The sequence below is a fragment of the Heterocephalus glaber genome, unplaced genomic scaffold, assembly GCF_053883595.1.
Source record: "Heterocephalus glaber isolate CG9 unplaced genomic scaffold, H.glaber_assembly_v1.0 deba00001547, whole genome shotgun sequence".
NCBI lineage: Eukaryota > Metazoa > Chordata > Mammalia > Rodentia > Bathyergidae > Heterocephalus > Heterocephalus glaber.
In genome coordinates, this window is record NW_028258340.1 from 9787250 (window position 1) to 9809584 (window position 22335).

At 41.0% G+C, this 22335-nt stretch overlaps 1 long non-coding RNA gene across 1 annotated transcript in view; it reads right to left on the minus strand.

Annotated features, from left to right (window-relative positions):
* The window catches only part of LOC110350256 (uncharacterized), a 127376-nt gene that overhangs the window by 19750 nt on the left and 85291 nt on the right, over positions 1-22335 (minus strand). Inside the window, exons 4-7 of the long non-coding RNA XR_015442434.1 lie at positions 20501-20576; positions 19273-19351; positions 18116-18430; positions 16448-16567 (exon numbers count right to left, since the gene is read on the minus strand). This is a non-coding gene — a long non-coding RNA (uncharacterized LOC110350256). The remainder of the gene's footprint in view (positions 1-16447; positions 16568-18115; positions 18431-19272; positions 19352-20500; positions 20577-22335) is intronic.

The following is a 22335-nucleotide window of genomic DNA, read 5'->3' on the forward strand; positions in this document are numbered from 1 at the left end:
CACACTGTCTCCTGCCACCATCATCTTAGCAGGGCTTCCAATGCTGCAACTTGTAGCTGGAAGCATCATGGGGTTGGGGACATGTGGAGAGAGGGATGGTGACTTGAAGGTAGGTCTCACCAACTCCCCCAGTCTCACTGCAGAGGTGACACACACCCTCTCTCTTCCCTTATCTTGCCACACAGAGAATGATTAAATAAGTTTTTCTGGCATTCACCCACAACCTTTTCCCACATAGAAAGTACAGAAGCCTCTGGAAAGAATGAACTGCTTCCTGGACTCATCTGGTTTTGCTCAGGCTCTCTCACCCAAGCATCCAGGATGGATTCAGCGTCTGTCATACTTATGTACTCAAATGCCCTGGTTCAGAAGCATGCACACAGAGCCTACCCTGCACAACATGAGATTGGATTCAAGGGGTGACTCAGGCATGTTGATGATGAGTTATTGGCTACAGACAGCAAAGATGTCCTGGTCCAGAACTTCCTCATTGGATTTTCAGCATTTATCAACACTAGTACATTGCACCATGTAGAGAGAGTCTCTAAGCAGAGATGACACCAGAAGCAGAAGCTTGCTGTCCTTGAAGCCTGGGGACCTGTGTTCTGCTCCAAGACTGTGTCATGGTATCTTTTAGGGTTTGATCAGGGAAGCAGAAACCATGATGAAGTTCTAAAACAAGGGCCTTTGGGTAGAAAAGGAGCCCTCCATAGATGCAGGAGCTGATTAAGCAGTCTGTGTGTGTCTGTAGATGCACATCTGGTATTGAGCCTGAAGATGGTAGAGTTGGCAGTCAGCAAGGGGTGATGGATGTGAAGTAGGAGAGAACAAGGACAAACTTGGAAGAAGGACAAACTAGAGCCCCCCTGGACTGATAGGAATTGCAGCAGTTTCTCACCATCTCCAACTTCACCTGTGCAGGCAACCTGCGTGCTAGACTGGTGTCCTCCACATTGTGGCAGCTCACACGCCAGCCCCAGGACTCTGAGAAGCCCAGGGTGGAGGCCTGGTGGGCACTGGAGGGGCCCATAGCTGAGCCCATAGTTCAGTGATGGTATGTGTGAGCTGCAACAGTGCCCACCAGACCTCCTCCCAACCCTCAGATCGGAGGAATGGCTGCCCCTTCACATCTGCCTTCAAATTGCCCACCAGTTTCTCCTGGCCAACTCCAACCAGAGAAGGAGAGGAAACAAATTGTGGAAAACATCATTCCAGGTTAACTATTCTGGTACAGAGTCACCACAGTGACTTTCACCTCAGGCCTCAAGTTTTCTCACCTGCGACATCTACAGATTGCCTGAAGGAAACATTGGGAGCACCCATCTCATAAGTTTCTTTCCTTCCTCATTAGTGAGCCGGGAAGACAGGACATTGCTTCAGGTCAGTGGTTCAGGATAAACATGACTCAGCTCTTTTGTTATTCTGCAGGCAGAAAAGTTAGGCCTGAGATGTCTGGGGACAGGAATGACCCAAATTAGAATTAAATGCATGATCTCTTTGTCTAGTGCAGGGATTGGCAAATTTTTCCCTTAAGGGCCAGATATTAAAAACATTAGACTTTGTGTGCCATTCAACCTCTGCTGCAACTACTCAGCTCTGCCACTGTAGCATGAAAGCACCTGTAACTGATATATAAATGAAAGAGGGTGGCCATGTTTCAATAAAATTTTATTTACCAAAACAGGGCCAGGCTACATATGGTCTGCGAGCTGTAGTTTGCTGACCACAGATCTAGTACCTTCCTAAGAAATTGGGCTTGCACATGCTTAAAGCATGGGTAGACTGAAGGTTTAAATTATGTATTATTTACAAACTATGTATGTTCTAACACAGAGAAGGAAGAAGAAAATAAAGAACGACAATGAACAAAGGAGATGAAAGAAAGCTGATTTTTGGTCTCAAGCCTGGGGGAGAAGAACGCAGAAAAGAGCCAGAAGGAATAAAAGGCAAAACCTGTCTTGTAAAGGAGGCACACACTTGGATGAATGCGAGACAATGTAGAGAACAAGAGAGCAAGAAATCAAGGGACACAGACTCCAGAACATTCTCTGCCCTTGCCAGCACTGTCTCAACGTCTTCCTGACCTCAGCTTCCTCTTCTGCAAAACGCAGAGCTGGGACAAAGAGCTGTACCATTCTGTCATTCCGCCCAATCCCAGCTTCACAAAGTCTTCAAAATCCCGAGCCAAGCAGGGAACAAAGACGCAGCACGCTGCTGCAGAGAAGCCGCTGTGGGAGGGAGCAAAGGTGTCTCTTGGTGAGGACAGATCCCTATCTTCTTCCTACAGCACATTATGCTGAAGACATATCTGAGCTTGTGCTTAAATAAACAATTTAATCAGCAGCCCCAAGTTTCCTTTTATCACCCTATCTCCCAGCTAGACTGAATAATTATTTTCCATCTTCTAACCGCTGGACTGTTAAGTATCAGCTGAGGCAAACAGAATATCAGGCATTGTTGAATGGCGTCACACCCCTTGGCTTTCACTAACGCAATTCCCAGGGTGGCTGCTTTTTTAAAAGACCTTGCAACTAAACATGGATCTCGGAATGATAGTGCTGTAGAGAAGTACTTTGTAGTGTGGGAGGAGGGAAAGGGTTTTCATCTAGTGTAACTGCCATCAGCATTCTGGTCATTAACAAAGAAAACAATATGTGGGTCAGGTTGCAAGCAATCCCATCAAGGCTTTGAACAGGGAGAGTATTTCTAGACTCTGTCTGGAGATCAACCCCTTAGATTTTCTCAGCCTTACTTCTCCACCTGTACAATGGAGCTAGGAATGTTCGCCTTGCATGGTAGTTTTGGAGAATAAATCTGATAATGAAGAAATGTGTCTGAACCAGCTCCCAGCACATAGACGGGGTATACTCTAAATAAGACTGATAGAACTCAATTCTTACACAAGTAAGGTCACTCTACCTGGGCTGGGAATTGCAGGCCTTAAAAAAGATGTTTTTCCAGCTCTTGATCAATCTCCCCATGATATGTGCCTCCTACAGAGCTGTTCTCCTACAGAAGAGTCCTGGCTGGTGTAGACATTATTTACATTTACAAAAAAAAAAAAAAGCACTAGGGACTCCACCCCTTGGTTGTTGTCCCACCTTTACAGCAGTGTGGAATTAAGGAAGTACATAGGAGCCCAGAGAATTCAGGAATGTAAAATCTTCTGGGCAATCAGACCTGCCATCCACTGAGTCACAGGTTTCTTTTGGCAGGTATACACTGGACACACCCTTCCTGTCCCTGCCGCCCTTCCCAAGTCCACTCTCTCTCTCACCCTCCCCGAGGTCAATGTCCCTTACAAACCCTCCACTCATGTGGCCAGCAGGGAGAGGAGCTACCTAGCTCACCACAGAGGCCTTTTCTGGTCCAACCATCACTGGCTCTTCATTCCCACTGCCCCTCTGCAGGCTCCAGGTGACTCATAGGAAGTCCTGTAGCTACCTTCGTGCTGTTCTCTGTGACCTCAGCCTCACTCCCCTCCATTCCATTCTCCACACAAGGCCAATAGGCCATTCCAAAGACTCAAATCTGCTCCTGACTCTGCCCTGCTCAAGATCCATGGCACGTAGAACAAAGTTCAAGCACCTCAGCAAGATTGAGAAAGCCTGTCCTGACCTGGCTACAGACCTTGCTAAGATCCCTCATCTGTAGGCCTTCATTTTTGCACTGCTCTCTGCTTTTCATGCCCCTCTCATATGCTGGTCCCACTTCTGCTAGGTCTTCGTGTGTGTGTGTGTGTGTGTGTGTGTGTGTTTTACTGGGGATTGAACTCAGAGCCTTCACACTGAGCTACATCCCCAGCTTTTTTTATTTTTTATTTTGAGACAGGGTATCATTGAGTCACTAAATTGCCCAGGCTGGGCTTGAACTTGCAATTCTGCTGTCTCGTCTCCTCCAGGGGGCTGGTGCTGGTGCTGGGATTGCAGATGTGTGCCACCACACCTAGCCTCTGCTCAGTCTCTAACATCCAGCGCAAATGCCACCTGTCTCTTATACTTGTACTACAGGCTGACCCAGTTGTCCCCTCTTCTCTGCTCCTGGAGTAACCTATGTCTATTCTAGTACTTGCTGGGCATAGCACAGATACTTGCTGATGGTTTGTGGTCCTGCTCTGCTATAACCTCCATGAGGACATGGGCTATAATTTATTCATCTTGGTATTTCCTACAACCAGCATGCTACGTCGATGTATGCAGGAGACCTTTGTTCACTTCTATGCAATAAATAAAGAGAAAGAATTCTAGGGGCTTGATGGAGAAGTGTAATGGATGAAGGCAAGATACAAGAAATCCAGAGATGCCATCAAGGGAATCCACTAATATTTCTTTATTAATGTTTTTTATTTTTCCTTGGAATTGTCTTTGGAGAATTAGCCAGTTTTTTCTGCTACCCTCTCTTTCCCATCAAATCAATAACCACCTGTATTCTCAGAGCTGTTAGTCATCCTGTGTCTATGATTTTGAACTCAAATTATAATCCATCCCTTGCCTGTTTTTTACTCTGTATTCACAGAGCCCACAAGTCTTTGATTTTTTAGCATTTGCCTCACCAACTTTCTCTACCTCCTACCATATGCAATAACCTTATCAATTGTATGCATATGTGAAGTTAAGAGACTCTTCATTTTGGTGCAAAAAAAAATTCAGGGTTCCACAGTAACATCTTCCTGCATAACCCATTTGCTATTTCCCCATCCTGGGACCCCAGGGTAAGTTTCACACCCCTTGTCAAGGGATGTAAAGTCTTCCACGTCCCGGGCTTCTCCTTAGCTCTCCAGGCTCTGTTGTTCTGCTTTGCTTTCTGGCATACTGTTCCTGCTATCTTTTCTCCTCCTTCTAGACCTAGGAAACTTTTTTTTTTTGACAGTATTGGGGATGGAATTCAGGGTCTTCACCCTGAGCTACATCCCTAGCCCTCTTAATTTTTTTTTAAATTTTGAGACAGGATCTTGATCAGTCTCTAAAAGCTTCCTGGGCTGGACTTAAACTTGCCATCCTGCTGCCTCAGCCTCCCAGAGTGCTGGGATTATAGGCTGCTCCACCACTCATCCTTGGAGGCCCATTTTGGCTGTTGCCTCCTCAAAAGCATCTTCGCTACCAGCACTCTTCTCTTGCAGCCCGGATAGATGCTACATGCTTTTATAATGAGATTTTCCCCACCTTGGTTTTTTTCTTTTTCCTTCTTTTAAAATTTTATTTTAGTTTTTGATATTGGGTACAGATTGTCAGACTACAAATAATACAATTATAACAATACAACTGAAATAAATGTTATGTGAATGTAGTCTCTTTCTCATTCTCAAAATATCTTATTGTATTGTTCTCTCCCTTCTTGTAATGTTGTGAGATGACACAGTGCCTACGTGATGAGATGAAGTGAGCTGAGTGACATAGGCATCGTGATGCTTCACAGTTGACTGTGGGTAGCTGAAATGGTGGTGGAGCACTTTACTGCAGAGAAGGGGGCACTACTGTTTTGGCATTTGTTTATGGATACTACATAACTAATACTGAACCTAGTATACAAAACATCCCATCATCTTATGTCCTTGCCTCCCCAGTCAGGAAAATGTGTCATCATAAATCATATATTCATCTTTTTCTTTCTTATGTAGTTCTATTATAACTAGACATGTTCTTTTGCAAATATGCAAACATTTTATTTTAGTTATTTTTAACTTCAACACAAAGAACAACATGCTAATGTAATCATTTGGAGCCTCATTTTTTTTTTACTTTACATTGCTAAGATGTATCCATATTATACTATGCAATTATTTTTCATTCATTTAAACTACTGCGTAATTTCCACTGTGCATATATTCCATGGTCTATCCTTCCACTCACCCTCTGCTGGGCATTTGGTTTGAGATAGCATGGCAGGATGTAAAAAATGAACAAGGACAGCGGTCATATTTGGATTTCAGGTAAAAGTTTTTTAAGTAATCTTGGAACACGTGTTATATGAATACATTCTATAAAGAGCATTATGCATTCATTGTCTGAAATTTTAATTATGCATCCTAGACTTTGTCTGGTAACACTAGGTTGGGAGCAGAGCTGCTATGAACATCTCTGTTCATCACTCTGACTGTATATGCCAAGGTTTCTCTTAGGTATATACCGAGGAGTGTGAATGCTCAATTTTAGAAGGTAATACCAAACTGCTTTCTTAAATAACTGTTCTCAAGAAATGTTGAGCCTCATCTCCCATTTTTTAAAATTAATTTTATTGGTACATTTTAGGTATACAATATAATGACATTCATCATTGGAAAATTGCACCTTTACATAATCTCTCTTGGTTCTTATTTTTCCCCCTTCCCCTGCCCTCCCTTCAACCCCTCCATCCCTCCCTATTTACAAAGACTGTTTCCATTTTTTCATTTTCTCATATTAACTCCATTCCCTTCTTTCCTTTCCACTACCCCTCCCATTTCCCCTTCCCCTCCCCTTTGCCCCTTTTCTTCCTATTTCACATTATCTATTATACATTTTAGCCCTTATTTATACTTTCCGTTTTTCACACCAGAGAAACTATTCAGTATTTACACATATGTGTCCTATTTATTTCACTTAAGAGTATCCCCTCAATGTGCATCCATCTAGCTATAAATGTCTCTAGTTTCTCATTCTTCATGTCTGAGTAGTACTCCATTTTATTAAAAAAAAACCCCACATTTTCTTTATCTAGTCTCCAGTTGATGGGCAGTTGGGCTGCTTCCAAGTTTTAGCTATTACAAATTGTGCTGCTATGAACATGGGTGCACATAGATCACTGTGGTATGATCCTTTTAATTCTTTGGGAAAGATACCCAGCTGGGGAATAGCTGGCTCAAATGGGACTTCCAGTCCTAGTTCTTTGAGGTATCTCCATACTGATCGCCACAGTGGTTGCCCCAGTCTACACTCCCACCAGCAGTGGAGCAGGGTTCCTCTTCCCCCACAGCCCTGCCAGCATTTGTTATTCGTTGATTTCATGATAGCAGCCATTCTTTCTGGGGTGAGGTAGAATCTCAGTGTTGTTTGCAATTACATCTCTCAAATGAGCAGTGATGTTGAACATTTTTTCATATATTTATTTGCTATTTCCACTTCTTCATCTGAGAAATGTCTGTTCATTTCAGATGCCCATTTTTGGGTTGTGTCTTTAAATTTGGGGGTTCTGATTTTTTTAACTTCTTTATATATTCTAGATAGTAGACCTTTGTCCGAGGATCAGCAGGTGAAAATTTTTTCCCACATTGTGGGTTGTCTCTTCACACTGTTCGTGGTTTCTCTTGCTGTGTAGAACCTGTTTAATAGGAAGAGATCCCACTTGTTGATTGTTTGTGCTAGTTCACAGGCAACTGAAGTTTTGTTCATAAAATCTTTTCCTACACCAATGTCTTCAAGAGTTCTTCCTAACCTCTTTTCTAGCCGGTTCAGCATTTCTGTTTTAAAATTTAGATCTTTAATCCACTTCAATTTAATTTAGTGAATGGTGAGAGACACAGGTCTAGTTTTATTCTTTGGCAAGTTGAAAGCCAATTTTTCCAGCACCATTTATTAAAGAGGCTGTCTTTCCTCTAGTGAGGGTATTTGGCTCCTTTGTTGAAGATGAGGTGGCTGAGTGTGTCTGGAGTTGTTTCTGCATCTTCTAATCTGTTCCACTGGTTCTCAGGTCTGGTTCTTTGCCAGTACCATGCTATTTTTATCACAGTGGATTTCAAGTATAGTTTCAAGTTGGGGATTGTGATATCCCCTGCCATGTCACTGTTTCCTAGAATTGCTTTTGCTACTCCAGGTCTCTTCTTATTCCAAATGAATTTTTGGATTGTTTTCTCAAGGTCCGTGAAGTATGCTGCTGGGATCTCAATTGGAATCGCACTGAATCTATATAGCAGTTTTGGAAGTATGGCCATTTTCACTATGTTGATTCTTTCTACCCAGGAGCAAGGGATGTCTTTCCATTTTCTGATATCATCTTCAATCTCTCTTTGCAGAGTGCTATAGTTTTCAGAGAAGAGGTCTTTGATTTCTTCTGTTAGGTTGATTCCTAGGTATTTCAGTTTTTTGGATGCTGTTGTGAAAGGAATTGTTTGCCCTGTTTCTCCCTCAGTGAGTCTCTTGTTCATGTAGAGGAAAGCTATTGATTTTTGTTTGTTGGCCTTGTATCCAGGTACTTTACTGAATTTGGTTATTGAGTTTAGAAGACTTTTGGTGGAGTTTTTGGGGTCTTCTATATAGAGTATCATGGCAACTGCAAATAAGGACAGTTTAACTTCTTCCTTTCCTGTCTTAATTCCTTTTATTTCTTTCTCTTGTCTAATTGCTGTGGCTAATGTTTCCAAAACTATTGAACAGGAGTGGTGATAGTGGACATCCTTGTCTTGTTCCTGATTTTAGTGTGAAGGATTTCAGTTTTTGACCATTTAGTATGATATTGGCTGTTGGTTTTTCATAGATGGTTTTTATCAGATTGAGGTAAAGATTGTCTATTCCAATTTTTTTAAGGATTTTTATCATAAATGCATGATGGATTTTGTCAAATGCTTTTTCTGCATCTATGGAGATGATCATATGATTTTTGTCCTTGGCTCTATTGATCTAGTGTATTATATTTATTGATTTGCATATGCTGAATCATCCCTGCATCCCTGGGATGAATCCCACTTGGTCAGGGTATATGATCTTCTTGATGATCTTCTGCATTCTATTTGCCAGCTTCTTATTAAGGATTTTTGCATCTATGTTCATTAGTGAGATTGGCCTATAGTTCTCTTTTTCAGTTGGGTCTTTCTCTGCTTTGGGGATCAAGGTGATGCTTGCTTGCAGGAATGAATTTAGGAGTATTGCTTCCCTTTCAGTTTCACTGAAGAGTTTCAACAGTACTGGCAGCAGTTCCTCTCTAAATGTCTTGTAGAATTCAGCAGTGAACTCATCAGGACCTGGGCTTTTTTTAGTTGGTAAGTTTTTAATTGCATTTTCAATTTCATTCACATTGGGTTGTTCAGAATTTTTAGGCCTTCTTTGTTCAACTTTGGTAATTCATACTTATCTAGGAATCTGTCCATTTCTTCTGTGTTTTCCATCTTATTGGAGTATAGGTTCTGGAAGGAGGTATTGATGATCCTCTGGGTTTCTTCTGGGTCTGTTGTAGTTTCACCCTTTTCATTCCTAATTGCATGGATTTGGGCCTTTTCTTTCCTTTTTTCTGACAAGGTTGGCTAAGGGTTTGTCAACTTTGTTTATTCTTTTGAAGAAACAACTCTTGGTTTCATTGATTTTTTTGTATCGTTCTCTTAGTCTCCACTGCATTGATTTCTGCTCTGATCTTTATAATTTCCTCCCTTGTCTGACCTTTGGATTTGTCCTGCTCTTCTTTTTCTAGAAGCTTGAGGTTCAGCATCAGGTTGTTTAATTGGGCTCACTCTTTTTTCCCAGTATGAGTATTCACTGCTATGAATTTCCCTCATAAGACTGCTTCCATTGTGTCCCATAGATTCCGATATGTTGTATTGTCATTGTCATTTAATTGAAGGAACTGTCTGATTTCTTCTTTAATTTCCTCTGTGACTCATTGGTTATTCAGAAGTGTGTTGTTCAATTTCCATGTGTGTATGAAATTCTTGCGGTTTCTTTTGCTATTGATTTCCAATTTCATTGCACTATAGTCTGATAATATACAGGGTATAACTTCATTTCCTTTGCACTTACTCAAACATGTTCTATGAGTGAGTATGTTGCCTATTTTGGAGAATGACCGGTGTGCAACTGAAAAGAATGTGTATTCTGATTTTGTGGGGTGGAAGACTCTGTAAACATCTGTTAAGTTCTTTTGTTCAAGAGATTGATTGATTTTTAGGATTTCCTTGCTTATTTTTTGTCAAATTGATTTATCTATTTGCGACAGTGGGGTAATGAGGTCCCCCACTACTATTGTTGTATTAGTGCTTATTTGATTTTTCATGTCCGTTAGTATTTGTTTTGTATAGTTGGGCACACTAGTGTTTGGTGCATATATATTAATGATTGTTATTTCTTCCTCTTGGATTGTTCCCTTTACAAGGATGTAGTGTCCTTCTCTGTCTCTCTTAATCAGTGTTGGTTTCAAATCCACTTGATCTGCAAAGAGGATAGCTACTCCTGTTTTTTGGGGGGTTCCTGTCACATGGAATATTGTTTTCCACCCTTTAACTTTCAGTCTATGAGCTTCTTTTTGAATTAAGTGTGTTTCTTGTATGCAGCATATTGTTAGATTTTGCTTCTTGACCCATTCTGCCAGTCTATTTCTTTTCATTGGTGAATTGACACCATTAACATTGGTGGTTATAACTGATCGGTATTGACTTATCATTGTCATGACTTTTTTTTTGTTGTTGGATTCTCCGGCTTTGCATTTAATTTCTTGTTATGCCCAGTGGATTCATTCTGCTGGGCTTCCTGGGGTTATAATCCTCATTGTCTTTTCCAAGGATATTGTCTAAAATTTTTTGGAGTGCTGATTTGGTATTCACGAAGTTCCTAAGGTGCTCTTTGTCATGAAAGTATCCTATTTCTCCACCAATTTTGAAAGATAGTTTTGCAGGGTACATCAATCTGGGTTGGAGTCTGTTTTCCTTCAGGGCTTGAAAGAGATCAGTCCAAGCTCTTCTTCCTTGAGGGTTTGTGTTGAGAAGCCTGCTGTGATTCTGATGGGCTTTCCTTTGTATGTGATTTGTTTGTTTTCTTTAACTGCTTGTAGAAATTTTTTCTTCTGTTGGGTTCCTAGAATCTTAACTATTATATGCCTATGTATAGATTTTTTTTTTTGATCAAGGCTAGTTGGAGTCCTATATGCCTCACTTATCTGTATGTCAAGTTCTTTTCCTCTTCTTGGGAAGTTTTCTGCCATCACTTCTGTGAAAACATTTTTTATGTCATCTGCCCTCTCTCCTGTTTCTTCATTGACTACGATCAATCTTACGTTATTCTTCTTTGCATCATCTAGCAGCTGCTGGATTGATTTCTCATGGTCCCTTACTATTTTAAAGAAATTTTTCTTTTCCTGGTCACTAATTGCAATCTTATCTTCTATATCTGAAATTCTGTCCTCACATTGGCTCATTCTGCTGCATAAACTTTCAATGGAGTTTTTAATCTCCTGGAAATGTGTTTTCATCTGTTTTATGGATTCCATTTGTTTCCTATGTTGGGATTCCATCGTGTTCCTCAGCTTCTCTATTTTTTTGTGTGTGTTCTCTGTACATTTTTTAATCATGTCTTGCACTATGGGCACAATCTCTGCTGTTATCTGAGAAATTATTTCTGGTTTCATTTTTTCCAGATCCTGTTTTGTTGCCAGTTCAGGGAGTCCAGGTTGTTGAGTATTAGATTGTTCCATCTCGTTTCCCTTTGGGGTTGCTTTAGGTGATCTGGAAGTCTGGTTTTGAAACTTGTTTGCATGTCTTCTCATTTCAATGGGGTGGGGGGTGGGATGTGTGCTGCTGGCACCCACACAGCTCACCTCCTTGGTTCTGGGGGCGGTGGTACAGCGGCCTGGAAGTTTCACCTCCTCTTCCCTGTGGGCAGCTCTGCTCCTCTCCCATTTTGAGAATACAGAAAAGGGCCAGACTGTGGACAGTGAATATTGTATGTAGAGCAATTGATGCAGAAGTATGGTTGTATAGTGAATGCACTCTTTTCCCACTTGTAAGGCAGAGGTTGGCGTGTTCCTCTTCAACTCCAAGCCCACTTAGTGGGCCTTTGAGAGGCTTTGCAAGACATTCTCTGAAGTTGAGAGCCACAGTGGACCTCACAGAAGCCCACAAAAATTACAGTGGGTTGTAGGCTTGAGTTTGCCTCCAGCTCTGGGCCATCTGGGGGAGAGGGAATGATTATTAAGTACTGTAGTGGACAAGTCAATAGAGGCAAGAATAAGTTGGGGCAAAAGATGCTTGAGTATGGTATGTAAGTCAGAAGCAGTCCAAGAGGAGAGAGAGCTGACGTGAAGCTGACTTGAATCCTGACCGATAGTGCAAGGGGTTGTCAGAAGGAAGAAGCTGGAATTGTTCTGCCAGATGTCAAGCTAAGGAGCAGTCTTGGGCTACCACCTTTTATGGAGAAATGTCAGGAAGAGCCAAGAGAACTGTAGGAGAGAGGTCTCCCACTGTGGGAATCTCCAAAATGGCCAGGAAAACAGCTCCAGAAAGAAAGAATTAGCTTTATTCATCTTTCATGCCCAGTCAAGAATGCCAGCTGGGGCTCCAGCTTTAATCATCTGAAAACCAGGCCCAGAAAAAACAATCTCATTCTGTCAAGTTGGAGCTGTCTGCTTCCTCATCTGTCCTCTTTCTCCCAGAGTGAATAGCAGCTGAAACAAAATGGCAGCTAACAAATGGAGGAAGAGGCAAGCAAGGAGAGAGGAGGAGTTCCACCTCTCCTCCCCTACCTTCCCACTGCAGACTCTTGATTTAAAAGAGACCTGAGCTGAGCAGGGAAGATTTCATGCTAAACAGAGCTTGGAGCTTTGACTTTTCATATGTTGAATGGCACATTCTAAATACTCAGTTAGGACTTGAAGTAGCCATAACAATGACCTAACAATGAGTATGAAGGAGACCTATTCAATTGCTTTCACCTTTTGGAAAAGATTGCCCTCCCTGAAGAAAGTCAAACAATCAAGATTTGCATTGTTCATGTAGAAGGGTATATTTGTCTGCATACTGGTCCCATAAGCACATGCTAACTTACGCCCTTTCCCCTCCCACATACATTTAACCAGCCTCATTGGAAGTTCCAAGCAGCAAAGATGCCAAAGAGTCCCCTTTCTTCCTAGCCTAATCTGCATAAAACTATTTCCCCTTTCCACATCTCTCTATGTGTGTTTCCTCTTCCTTTTCAACTCCCCACTGTAGCACCTACTGTATTTTATTACTCAGTCTCTGAGTCTTTTTCCTCCAAATATCAGGATTTTTACTCTTACTTTATAAGAAAAGCAGATGGTAAGGGAAACTGGAGGTTGGCCTAAGAGGTGGTAGATAGGATCAGAAAGGTCCAATGGATGTAATGTCTTGAGGACAAGTAGACTGTCAAGGATGAGGGTCTAGAAGTAGCAAACAGATTGAGGGAAAGAACACAGGGATCAGCATTTGGTCATGTCTATTTTAAATTTTATCTCCAATGATGAAGATATAAGGGCTCTACCCAGCAAATGCATGGAGGCCAGGTGACAGAATCAGGACTCAAGGTGGCAAGCAAGTAGAATGAATAGTTGAAAGAAACAAGGTGAAATCCATGGAGATAAACGCGTATAGTGGCACTGGATTCAATGAGTCCATGATACAGATTGGGGAGACTCAGCTCCCCTTCAAAAAGTTCCTTAAGGGTTTCTGACTTGATGTGAATCAGCAGCAAACATGACTGCCAATATAGATGTTAAGAAGCAGGCTTGGTCATATCATAGCAGAGAAAACCAGGGAAAGGAGGACATTGTCAAACTGAAGCATGTCAGAGGACCAGAAGGGCAAGATGTCTAGAAACTCCAATACACAGAAAATAATTGAAGAAATGAGACATTTGTACCTGAAGAAACAGGTAGTCACAAGAATAACTTTCAATTGGTTCCAGAACCACACTATAAAAGAGCGCTTAGTTCTAGAATACAATACCACAGCAAAAATTACACATACTTCAGAAGACACTGAAGAACTCTCAATCAGAGCATCACAACCACAGAATAGTCTGCTTCATGGCACATCAGGTCTCCTGAAGAACTTCAAAAATGTTCCAGAATGACCTGTGCAGGCTCTAGTCACTGAAAATCTCTTTTTCCCTTGACTGGCTGTGATTCCACCTTGGATTAAGCGAGAACAGTATGAATTGAGGAAACAGTTGAATTACAAAATGAAGTTTTAGTATGTACAGATACTAGCTATATCTGAAATTTGGTAAATAGTGTAGCCTGATGGAAGGCCTTGAGTAGCTCAGTAGCGTGGAGGTGGGGTAGAACCAAAATTAGTGAGGTGCCACTGTGTTTACAAGACTGATTTGCAATCTAACATTCAAAGGACACTCATTATTAGTTTCAATAAGAGAAAACAGCATTCATCAAGCACTAATAATTAGCAGATCCCAAAGATTCTTGTCTACTAAAATTGAAAGCCAAATAACTCAAATTCTGTAGGGTCAGAAGCAAATGAACTGAGAGTTAAGACGGGACTACAAGACTAGATCAGAATGCCTTCAGATCATTTTATTATGCTAAATTAAAAAGTATATATAACTTTAGAGTCTTAGTTTCAATGCAAATTCTGTTTCAGTAGGGCTGGGGATGGGCCTAAGACTTTGCATTCAAGCCCTATCAAATGCTTAAGATTAACATATCACCATTCCTAACCTTTAGGTGTTCCCTCATTATTTTAAAAACATGACCCTATGCTCTACACTGCTGGCATTTGGTGATATTTTAGAAGAGGTGGCATAGAGACCTGTTCCAGGTATAATGTTTAAGGGTACCTGTCATGTGGCCTGGAATGGAGCTAGGATAAGCAAAGAGAATTTTAAGTTTTATAATGAAATACCTTGAAACTTTTTCTGCAGTGCTCAAGTGTTACATTGTCCTTTTCAGTGTGAGAAACAACCCAAGAAATGAAGATAAATGCAAATACATCAAGGTTTAAAATGAAGGTTAATTTGGTCTTGAGTGAATTAGAAAATCTACGATTTTAATTTACATCTAATCACAAGAAGCAATGAAATAGTCTTTGATTTGTTCCAATTTTAAGACCAAATCCAAACATCTTATTTAATAAGTATGTTCAAGACCATTACAAGAATATTCCACTACTGCAAATCTCAGAAAGGGTTTTTTTAAGACCAACATTTAAAACAGTTCAGCCTCCCAACTCTCCATGGGTCAACCCTGTAATCAAGAGCAATTGATTCACTAGGCAAAGGCCAAGTTCATGATGAAGCACAAATCTTGAAAACTCTCCAACAAAGCCCAAGAAAGAACAGTAGTTATCTCTGCAGTTCTTACTTACACTGTTTTTTCCCTTGTTCCCTGTATCAGATGAAAAAAAAAAAGAAAGTGTAGTTTCTCCTTTGCAGCAGGACAAGTCAAGTGCAAGGAGAGGTGCTAGGTGACTATGCCCTCTGCTTTATAGAGCCACTTATGTGACTGGCAGGCCTGGCCCATTGGACCTGGAAGCCACAGAGGATATCAGGTTCCATTCGAAATCCTTTTTCAAATGTCCTCCTGCATCATGTCCTACAAAATCAGGAAACACTAAGTGGCAGCTGTTAATCACCATCTGCTCACCTTTCAGTAAGAAAGTCACATTTATTGCAAACTTTCTCCCTGGCCCTACCCAGAGAGGGAGTCTGTTCTCAAAATCCTAGTATTCTAGGGGGCATGAAAGGACCAGCTTGCCCCATGGGAGGGCATATCTCAGGCCATCAGTTCAGCCAAATAATCCAGCGTTTGCCTAGCAGCAACGATAGGTTGGTGCCAGGGAATGCTAAAACCTAAATGTGCAAGGTTCCATCCTGCCTTCAAGAAGGTCACTGTTTTGTTGTGTCAGAAAGCAGTAAGATACACTATTCTGAAAAACTGGCAATAACAAAGCAGTCGATAATAAATTCCAAGAGAGTGGTAGAAACAAAAGTTATTGTAATAGCATTGAATTCAATTAAAGTGCATTAAACAGGAATGGAGTTGGAAGTGGGGTGATCAAGAGATCTGGGAATCCAAGATCAGTAGAAGCTAAGACTGAATTATGTATGGACATCTTTACAGCATTCAGGGGTGGGCAGAGAAGATTACAAGTGGTGGGCTGTTAATCTGGGAGGGGAGGGATGCAACTGAGCAATAGTGGGGAACAACGGCTTCAGGTGAGGCCTCTGTGCCATGCAAGACTCCTGTCCTGGTTTGCTGCATGATCTGAATAAACTGTTGGAGAGGAAGAACAGAGCCATTCTGAGGAATGTCAGAAACAATAAGATCCCCAACTTCAATTGTGGGGTATTGGGATATCCTCTTAGCTTTACCTCCTGCCCCACTGGCCAGCCTACCTGTGATTCTAAGGCTTTAGAACTATTCACCTTCCACAAGGAGACACAGAACCAATGACTGCAAAGTCAAATCCATGGCCATGAACAACAAAGAAATATGTTATGTGATGACCTTGAGCGAGAAGGAAAACTGCAGGGAAGACCTACCACACCACAGTGTCTGGTAGCCCAGCAAGCTTTGACCTTCATATAAACTGGTCCCTGATCCACAGCTTGCACATTCTTATCAGGGGCATTTCAGGCCTGTACCGCTTTCCTCAAGCCTCCTGCCCAGCCTTCACATCCTGGGCTCTTCAGATATTGGTTCCTTTGTGAACCAAGAAAATGGAAGCCATGGAAATTCCTCCACCCCCACCCTCCTTCCCACCTACTGATTTAACTGCATGGCACCCACTTCTCTTCGGTGCTACCTTTATCTCAGAGGATGGGATTAGCCTTCTTGTTCAAGTCCAGCTTCTCCCTCACGGCTCTTTTGTCGTCCCCTTTCTTCTTTTTGTCATTGCATCCTTTCGACTCACAGTTTTATCAGTCTATAAATGGGATTAAATACCTCTTTAATTTGAAATCCAAATTTAAAATGCAACACACACACACACACACACCCTTGCTTTAACCTCATGCAACCACTGTTTGTTGCTCTCCTTCCCTTCCCAGTGACAAACCTTCAGAGAATGGTCTGTGCTGACTGTTTCCATTTCCTCAAATTCATTCCATCCTCAACACTGGATCTTGGCTCCCCCACCCTCATTCTACTGAAATAATCTACCTGTAAGATCATCAGTGAACTTCTTTTCAAATCCAACAAAAAGCTTTTGTCTTCATTTTCTGCATTTGACACTGTTGCTTTTTCACTGTTTCCCAAATCTCTCCATTCACTTGGTTTCTATGATCCCTGGATTTCCATCGATTGCCCTCTTTATTACTAACTCCACTGGGGAACAAAGTTTTTTCTCCTTCCACAAGCTTCCATAACATCCTATGCGGATATATGGACATCCCTTTGTGCTCCCTTTATTCTTTGGCTCTTACTCAATCAGATTAGACTTATCTGTTTATGTGTTGGTACCCTCTATTGTAAGAAAGACCTAGATAGAAGTGGCTGTGATGGATGCTTCCTTTCCTGAGTACTTATAGATTGCAGTGCCCACAAACACATTAATTTGTCCAGTTGTCTTGGAACAAATGTCAAAGACAAACTAGGCTGGTTTTCAGCATAGGAGTTTATTCAGGATTTCATTTCCAAACACACATGTTTTCTCTTTTACTCAAAAGCCCATGATCTAGAGGGATAGCCAGATTTTCAAACTGACCTCTGGTGGCAAAAGCTGGACTTTGAGCTCCATTTTCAATGAGGCACAATGCTTTTTTTCAAGGTCTTCCTTATTCTACTCTTTCATCTTTTGGTTTACCACACTGCTGAGGTCTTTTAGTGACCTGGTCTCATGCTTGCTTGTGGGTACCTAGGTTCTCACTAAACAGAATGTGACACTCAGTTATGCAACAATCTCAACTCCTGGGCAGTTCTTTTGCTACAAAGAATTTTCTTGACTGGGGCTTTTGTGTTTATAACTGGAATGGAACCCCTTCCCTTCCTTTCTTTCAGTTGTTTTATCTCTACTATGATCCTAAATCTGAATGCTGATTTCCATCTGGGAGATTTCTTATGCAAGGAACTCTTCTTGGTATGTATTTCCTTTCTTTCCCTTGCTTGCCTACTTGTCCTGGCTCCTGCACCATTGGTTCTGACCCAGGCTTATAGTTCCAATTCTTAATGAAAAATCCATACACCCACCACTGCATGTAGCTGCTTCCTTCCTGTCCCAAACATTCAGAAAGGCTTTCTCACAATACTCCCCATCCTTTTAACCTCTTAAGAATCTGAGTATCAGGGACAACCACTGGTTCGTGGCTTTCCTTAAACTATCTATACCAGATCAGAAGGGCCAGACCACTTTGAACCTCATATAAACATCCTATCGGTTCATTAAAAATTTGAGAAAATGTGGCATGGATTAATTTTAGATCTGAGGGCATGGTGAGAAACACATTTTTGGGATTTAGAAGACATTACAACTTACTGCATAGTAAGTCCCTGGAAAAGCCAGTACATTCTTTGGAATAGAGGATCTCTTTGGTTCCCTCAAGACATATTAGTTTGGGTTCTTGATTCAGGAGTCTCCTCCAGGGCTGTCACTGCATTCTCAACCATCCCTTGAAGACTGCCTGTCAGGCCACTTAATTTTCCAGCAGGAGACTCCAATGTCCCAGGTACATCACTCACAATCATTTGTTAACATGGGCTCCCTCTGTAGCTGCTTTGACCAATTGTCATAGACGCTGGTAGGCAAGGTATCCAATAGAGTGGTTGTCCAGGTCTCTAGCACTCTTTAGACCTTGATTAAAATAGATATGTAATCAAACAACACGGAAATTCCATCTTACCCCAGAGGAAACGGCTATCATCAAATAAAAACATGTGCTGGCAAGGACAAAAAAGGAAAAAAAAAGCCAACATTGTTGGAGGGAATGCAAACTAATACAACCATTATGGAAATCAGTATGGAGACTCCTCAAAAAACTAAATCTAGAAATTCCATTTGACCCAGCTATTCTCCTAGGTATCTTCCTGAAAGAGTTGAAAACATCATATTACAGTGATACATGCATACCTATGCTTATAGAAACACAATTCACAATAGGTAAATCTTGGAAGCAGGCTATATGTCCATCAATGGATGAATGGATTAAGAAAATGTATTTATGCACAGTGGAGTACTACTCTGCCACAAAGAAGAATAAACTTGAGTTATTTGTAGGAAAATGGATGTACCTCGAGACTATAACAGTAAGTGAAATAAATCAGACTCACAAACTTAAAATATTGCATAGTTTCTGTTATATGAGAAACTGATTATAAATAAAGAGAAAAATAGAAGTTAGATAATAGGAAATAGGGAGATAAGTCTTTTACAAAAGGGAAGGGGACCAGGAGATGGAGGGAGAAGAGAGGGGAGGGAAAGGGGATAAAAAGAGAATTAAGATGTGCTATGTACATGTGTACTACATACGTGTACTAATAAGCATTAAAATTTGAAAGACATAAAATACTTACTATAGATATCTTTAAATAGATAGTTTAGGGTTTCCTGATGTTTGAATCCATGGGACCATTGCCCTGAAAGGGCAATGAAAGGTTGGACCGAGACCCCTTCAAGCATCTCTCTGGAATGCTTACCCAAAGATTCTTATTATTTTTTTCTGCCCTGGGCTCTTGGAGGTCCTCACAAGTCCAAGTTCACATGCATATCCATGATCTAGAACAAACATCAGCAAAGTTTTTCTGGAAAAGGCTGAATAGTAAATATTTTCAGCTTTGTAGGTAACACAACTTCTGATGTGACCACTCAATTCTGCCATTGTAGCACAAAAGCAAACAATACATAAGCAAGCATGGCTGTATTCCAATAAAACTTTATGTGCAAAAACAGGTGAGAGGCCAGATTTTGCCCACGTACTATAGCGTGTCTGTCATGATCTAGCCCTACCCATCACCAGCTGGAACTGCTTATCTGCCTGTTCCTTAGAAACACCTGATTTATGAAACTGACTTGGATCCCTTTGTGGATGCCTCTTTTGTTTGTAAAATTTTACATGGCCAGATCAACAGTGAAGTCTAGGTGAGATTAGGACACAATCTGCTGGGAGACATTTAAGATCCCATAGTAGTTACTGGCATTGTGTGTCAACAGATACACTGTTACTATTATTAATCACCATTTGCCAAGGGTATTCTCCCTGAAGGTAAATTTTTAGAGGACTGAGGCATTACAATTCTATCTAACCCGACTACACTGTTGTTAGACTGAATTTCAGCGATGACCTAATAGGCTTCAGTTCCAGATGGTCACCATATGCCCTAGCAAATACGTGCTAATAGCTGTGTTAGAAGTAGAAAACATTTCCATGCCTCCTCCTGTTCCCCGTTTCTATCTCTGGTCCCCATAGCAGCCCAGGCCCCATATTTCTATGGATTGTACGGCACATCCCTGAGATCTGTTCAGAGAGTAGAAAGGAGGAGGCAGGACAGTATTGTGAAAAGAGCACAAAGCTTTTAACTAGAGAAACCTAGGTGTAAGTTTCCAGCTCAGCTCCCAACTTGAGATTCTCCATCTGTTATGCAGAACAAAAATGCTAACACCTATCTCAAATACTGTTGAGACAATGATGTGGTATAAAGGGTGTGAAAGTACTCTGCCAAGGACATTTGGTTATTATTGTTTCTCCTTCAAGAGGTGACAGGCCTAGCCCCTCCCTGCTCCCAGTTGTCATTGTTCAGAGGTGTTTCCTACATACTTCACTTGGGAAAGAGGACTCTCTTACAGATACATGAGCCAACTCCGTCAAATGGTGATTCAACACAAATCCTGACTCCCCTTTAAATAATGGCAAAAATAGAATCTTACCTCTACCTCTAGCACTTTGATATACTTGTGTTTAAATGTCTTCATAAACATTCTGTCATTTGTTCTTACAAAATCTCTTTAAGGAAAGAAAAAAAGAACATTATTTTATCCATTTTTCAGATAACAAAGCTGAGAGAAAAACCCACTAAAAGAGTATTCAGAATTCATCTAGTTGTTTACTGAGGAAGTAAAATCCTGGTTTCTATTTTTTTCAATTTTTATTTTTTTATTAGTAGATGTTTGAAGTACATAATGATTGCATTTCTCATGGGGAGCTGGTACATGGAAATAACCCATCTTAATTCTTTTTTATATACCCTTCCCTCCCTCCATCTCTTGTCCCCTTCCCATTTGAGAAAGATCAATCTCCCTATTTCCTATTACCTATCCTTTATTTTTCTCTTTATTTATGACTTGGGTTTCTCATATAAGAGAAAGCATGTGATATTTAAGCTTGTGTGTCTCATTTATTTCAGTTAACATTATTATTTCAAGGTGCATCCATTTTCTTACAAATGACTCATTTATCCTTTTTTGTGGCAGAGTAGTGCTCTATTCCACACAGATACCACACTTTCTTCACCCATTCATCTGTTGATAGACATACAGGCCACTTCCAAGATTTAGCTATTATGAATTGTGCTGATATAAACATGGGTATGCATTCGACCCAGCTATTCTCCTTCTAGATATATTCCTGAGAGAGTTAAAGACATCATATTTGTGCAAATCTTGATTTCTTGAACCTAAACTAGGCATTACACAAAGTTATGTACTCGGCCACTTCAAGGAAAAATCTGCTAGGATTTCTTCCAGTTCTACTTTCCATTAAAGAATACCAGAACTAGCCGCTCCTGTGGCATTTTTTATCATGATTCTTGTCTGCATCTTATCTACTGTGTTAGCTTTCTGTTACTCTAAGAAACACCTGAAAAAAGTCAGTGTACAAAGAGAAAATGTTTACTTGGGCCCATTGTTTTGGAAGTTCCAGTCCACAGTTGATTGGCCCTGGTGCTTTTGGATCTGTGATAGGGCAGCACATCACAGAAGGAGTCTGTGGCAGAGCAAAGCGGCTCACCTCATGGTGGCCAGCAAGTGAAAAGGGAAAAAAGAGAACAGGAGACAGGCTCCCACAATCCCCTCTGAGGGCACACCCCAGTGATCTAAAACTCCTAATAGGCCCCACCTCTGAAAGTTTTCACCATCTCCCAACAGTGCCACTCTGAGGACTAAGCCTTTAATACATGGGAATTTAGGAACACTTAAGGTCCCAATTACAATACCTAGAAACTACATTGAACCCAGAGGAGTTTGATAAATGTTTGTGGGAGGAGGAAAGAGGGCAAGTGAAGCAAATGCTCTCATCATTAAAATAAATGCCCAAAAGAAAACCCTATCTAATTCAGAGCTTATCCATTCTTTGGAAGATGAAAAAAGCAAGATCCTGGTCCAGTTGTGTTTTCTCAAGCATTGATTTTGGTCTACAAGCTCTGAACATATCTGCTAGCTCACAGGAGATGAGATGACAGTGTGTCTCCAACTTTCAAAAGGCTTTGTGATGATGCAATGTCTTTCTCCAACTAAAGGTGCATTAACGTAATCTAGAAAAATGCCATGTCTTACCTACTGGGCAAATCAAATGGGATGTTAAGAAGTCAACAGCTTTCCAGGAGGACCCAGGTTTGCACAGCATACTGTTGTGTCTCATCAACTAGCATATGCCAAGGGTAGATCAGTTTGTGTTCCATTTTAATCCCTTATAATTGAGTCTCTCACTTAGAACATCACTCCGGAACATAGATCCTAGGAACTGATCTAGTGTGTGCATATATTAG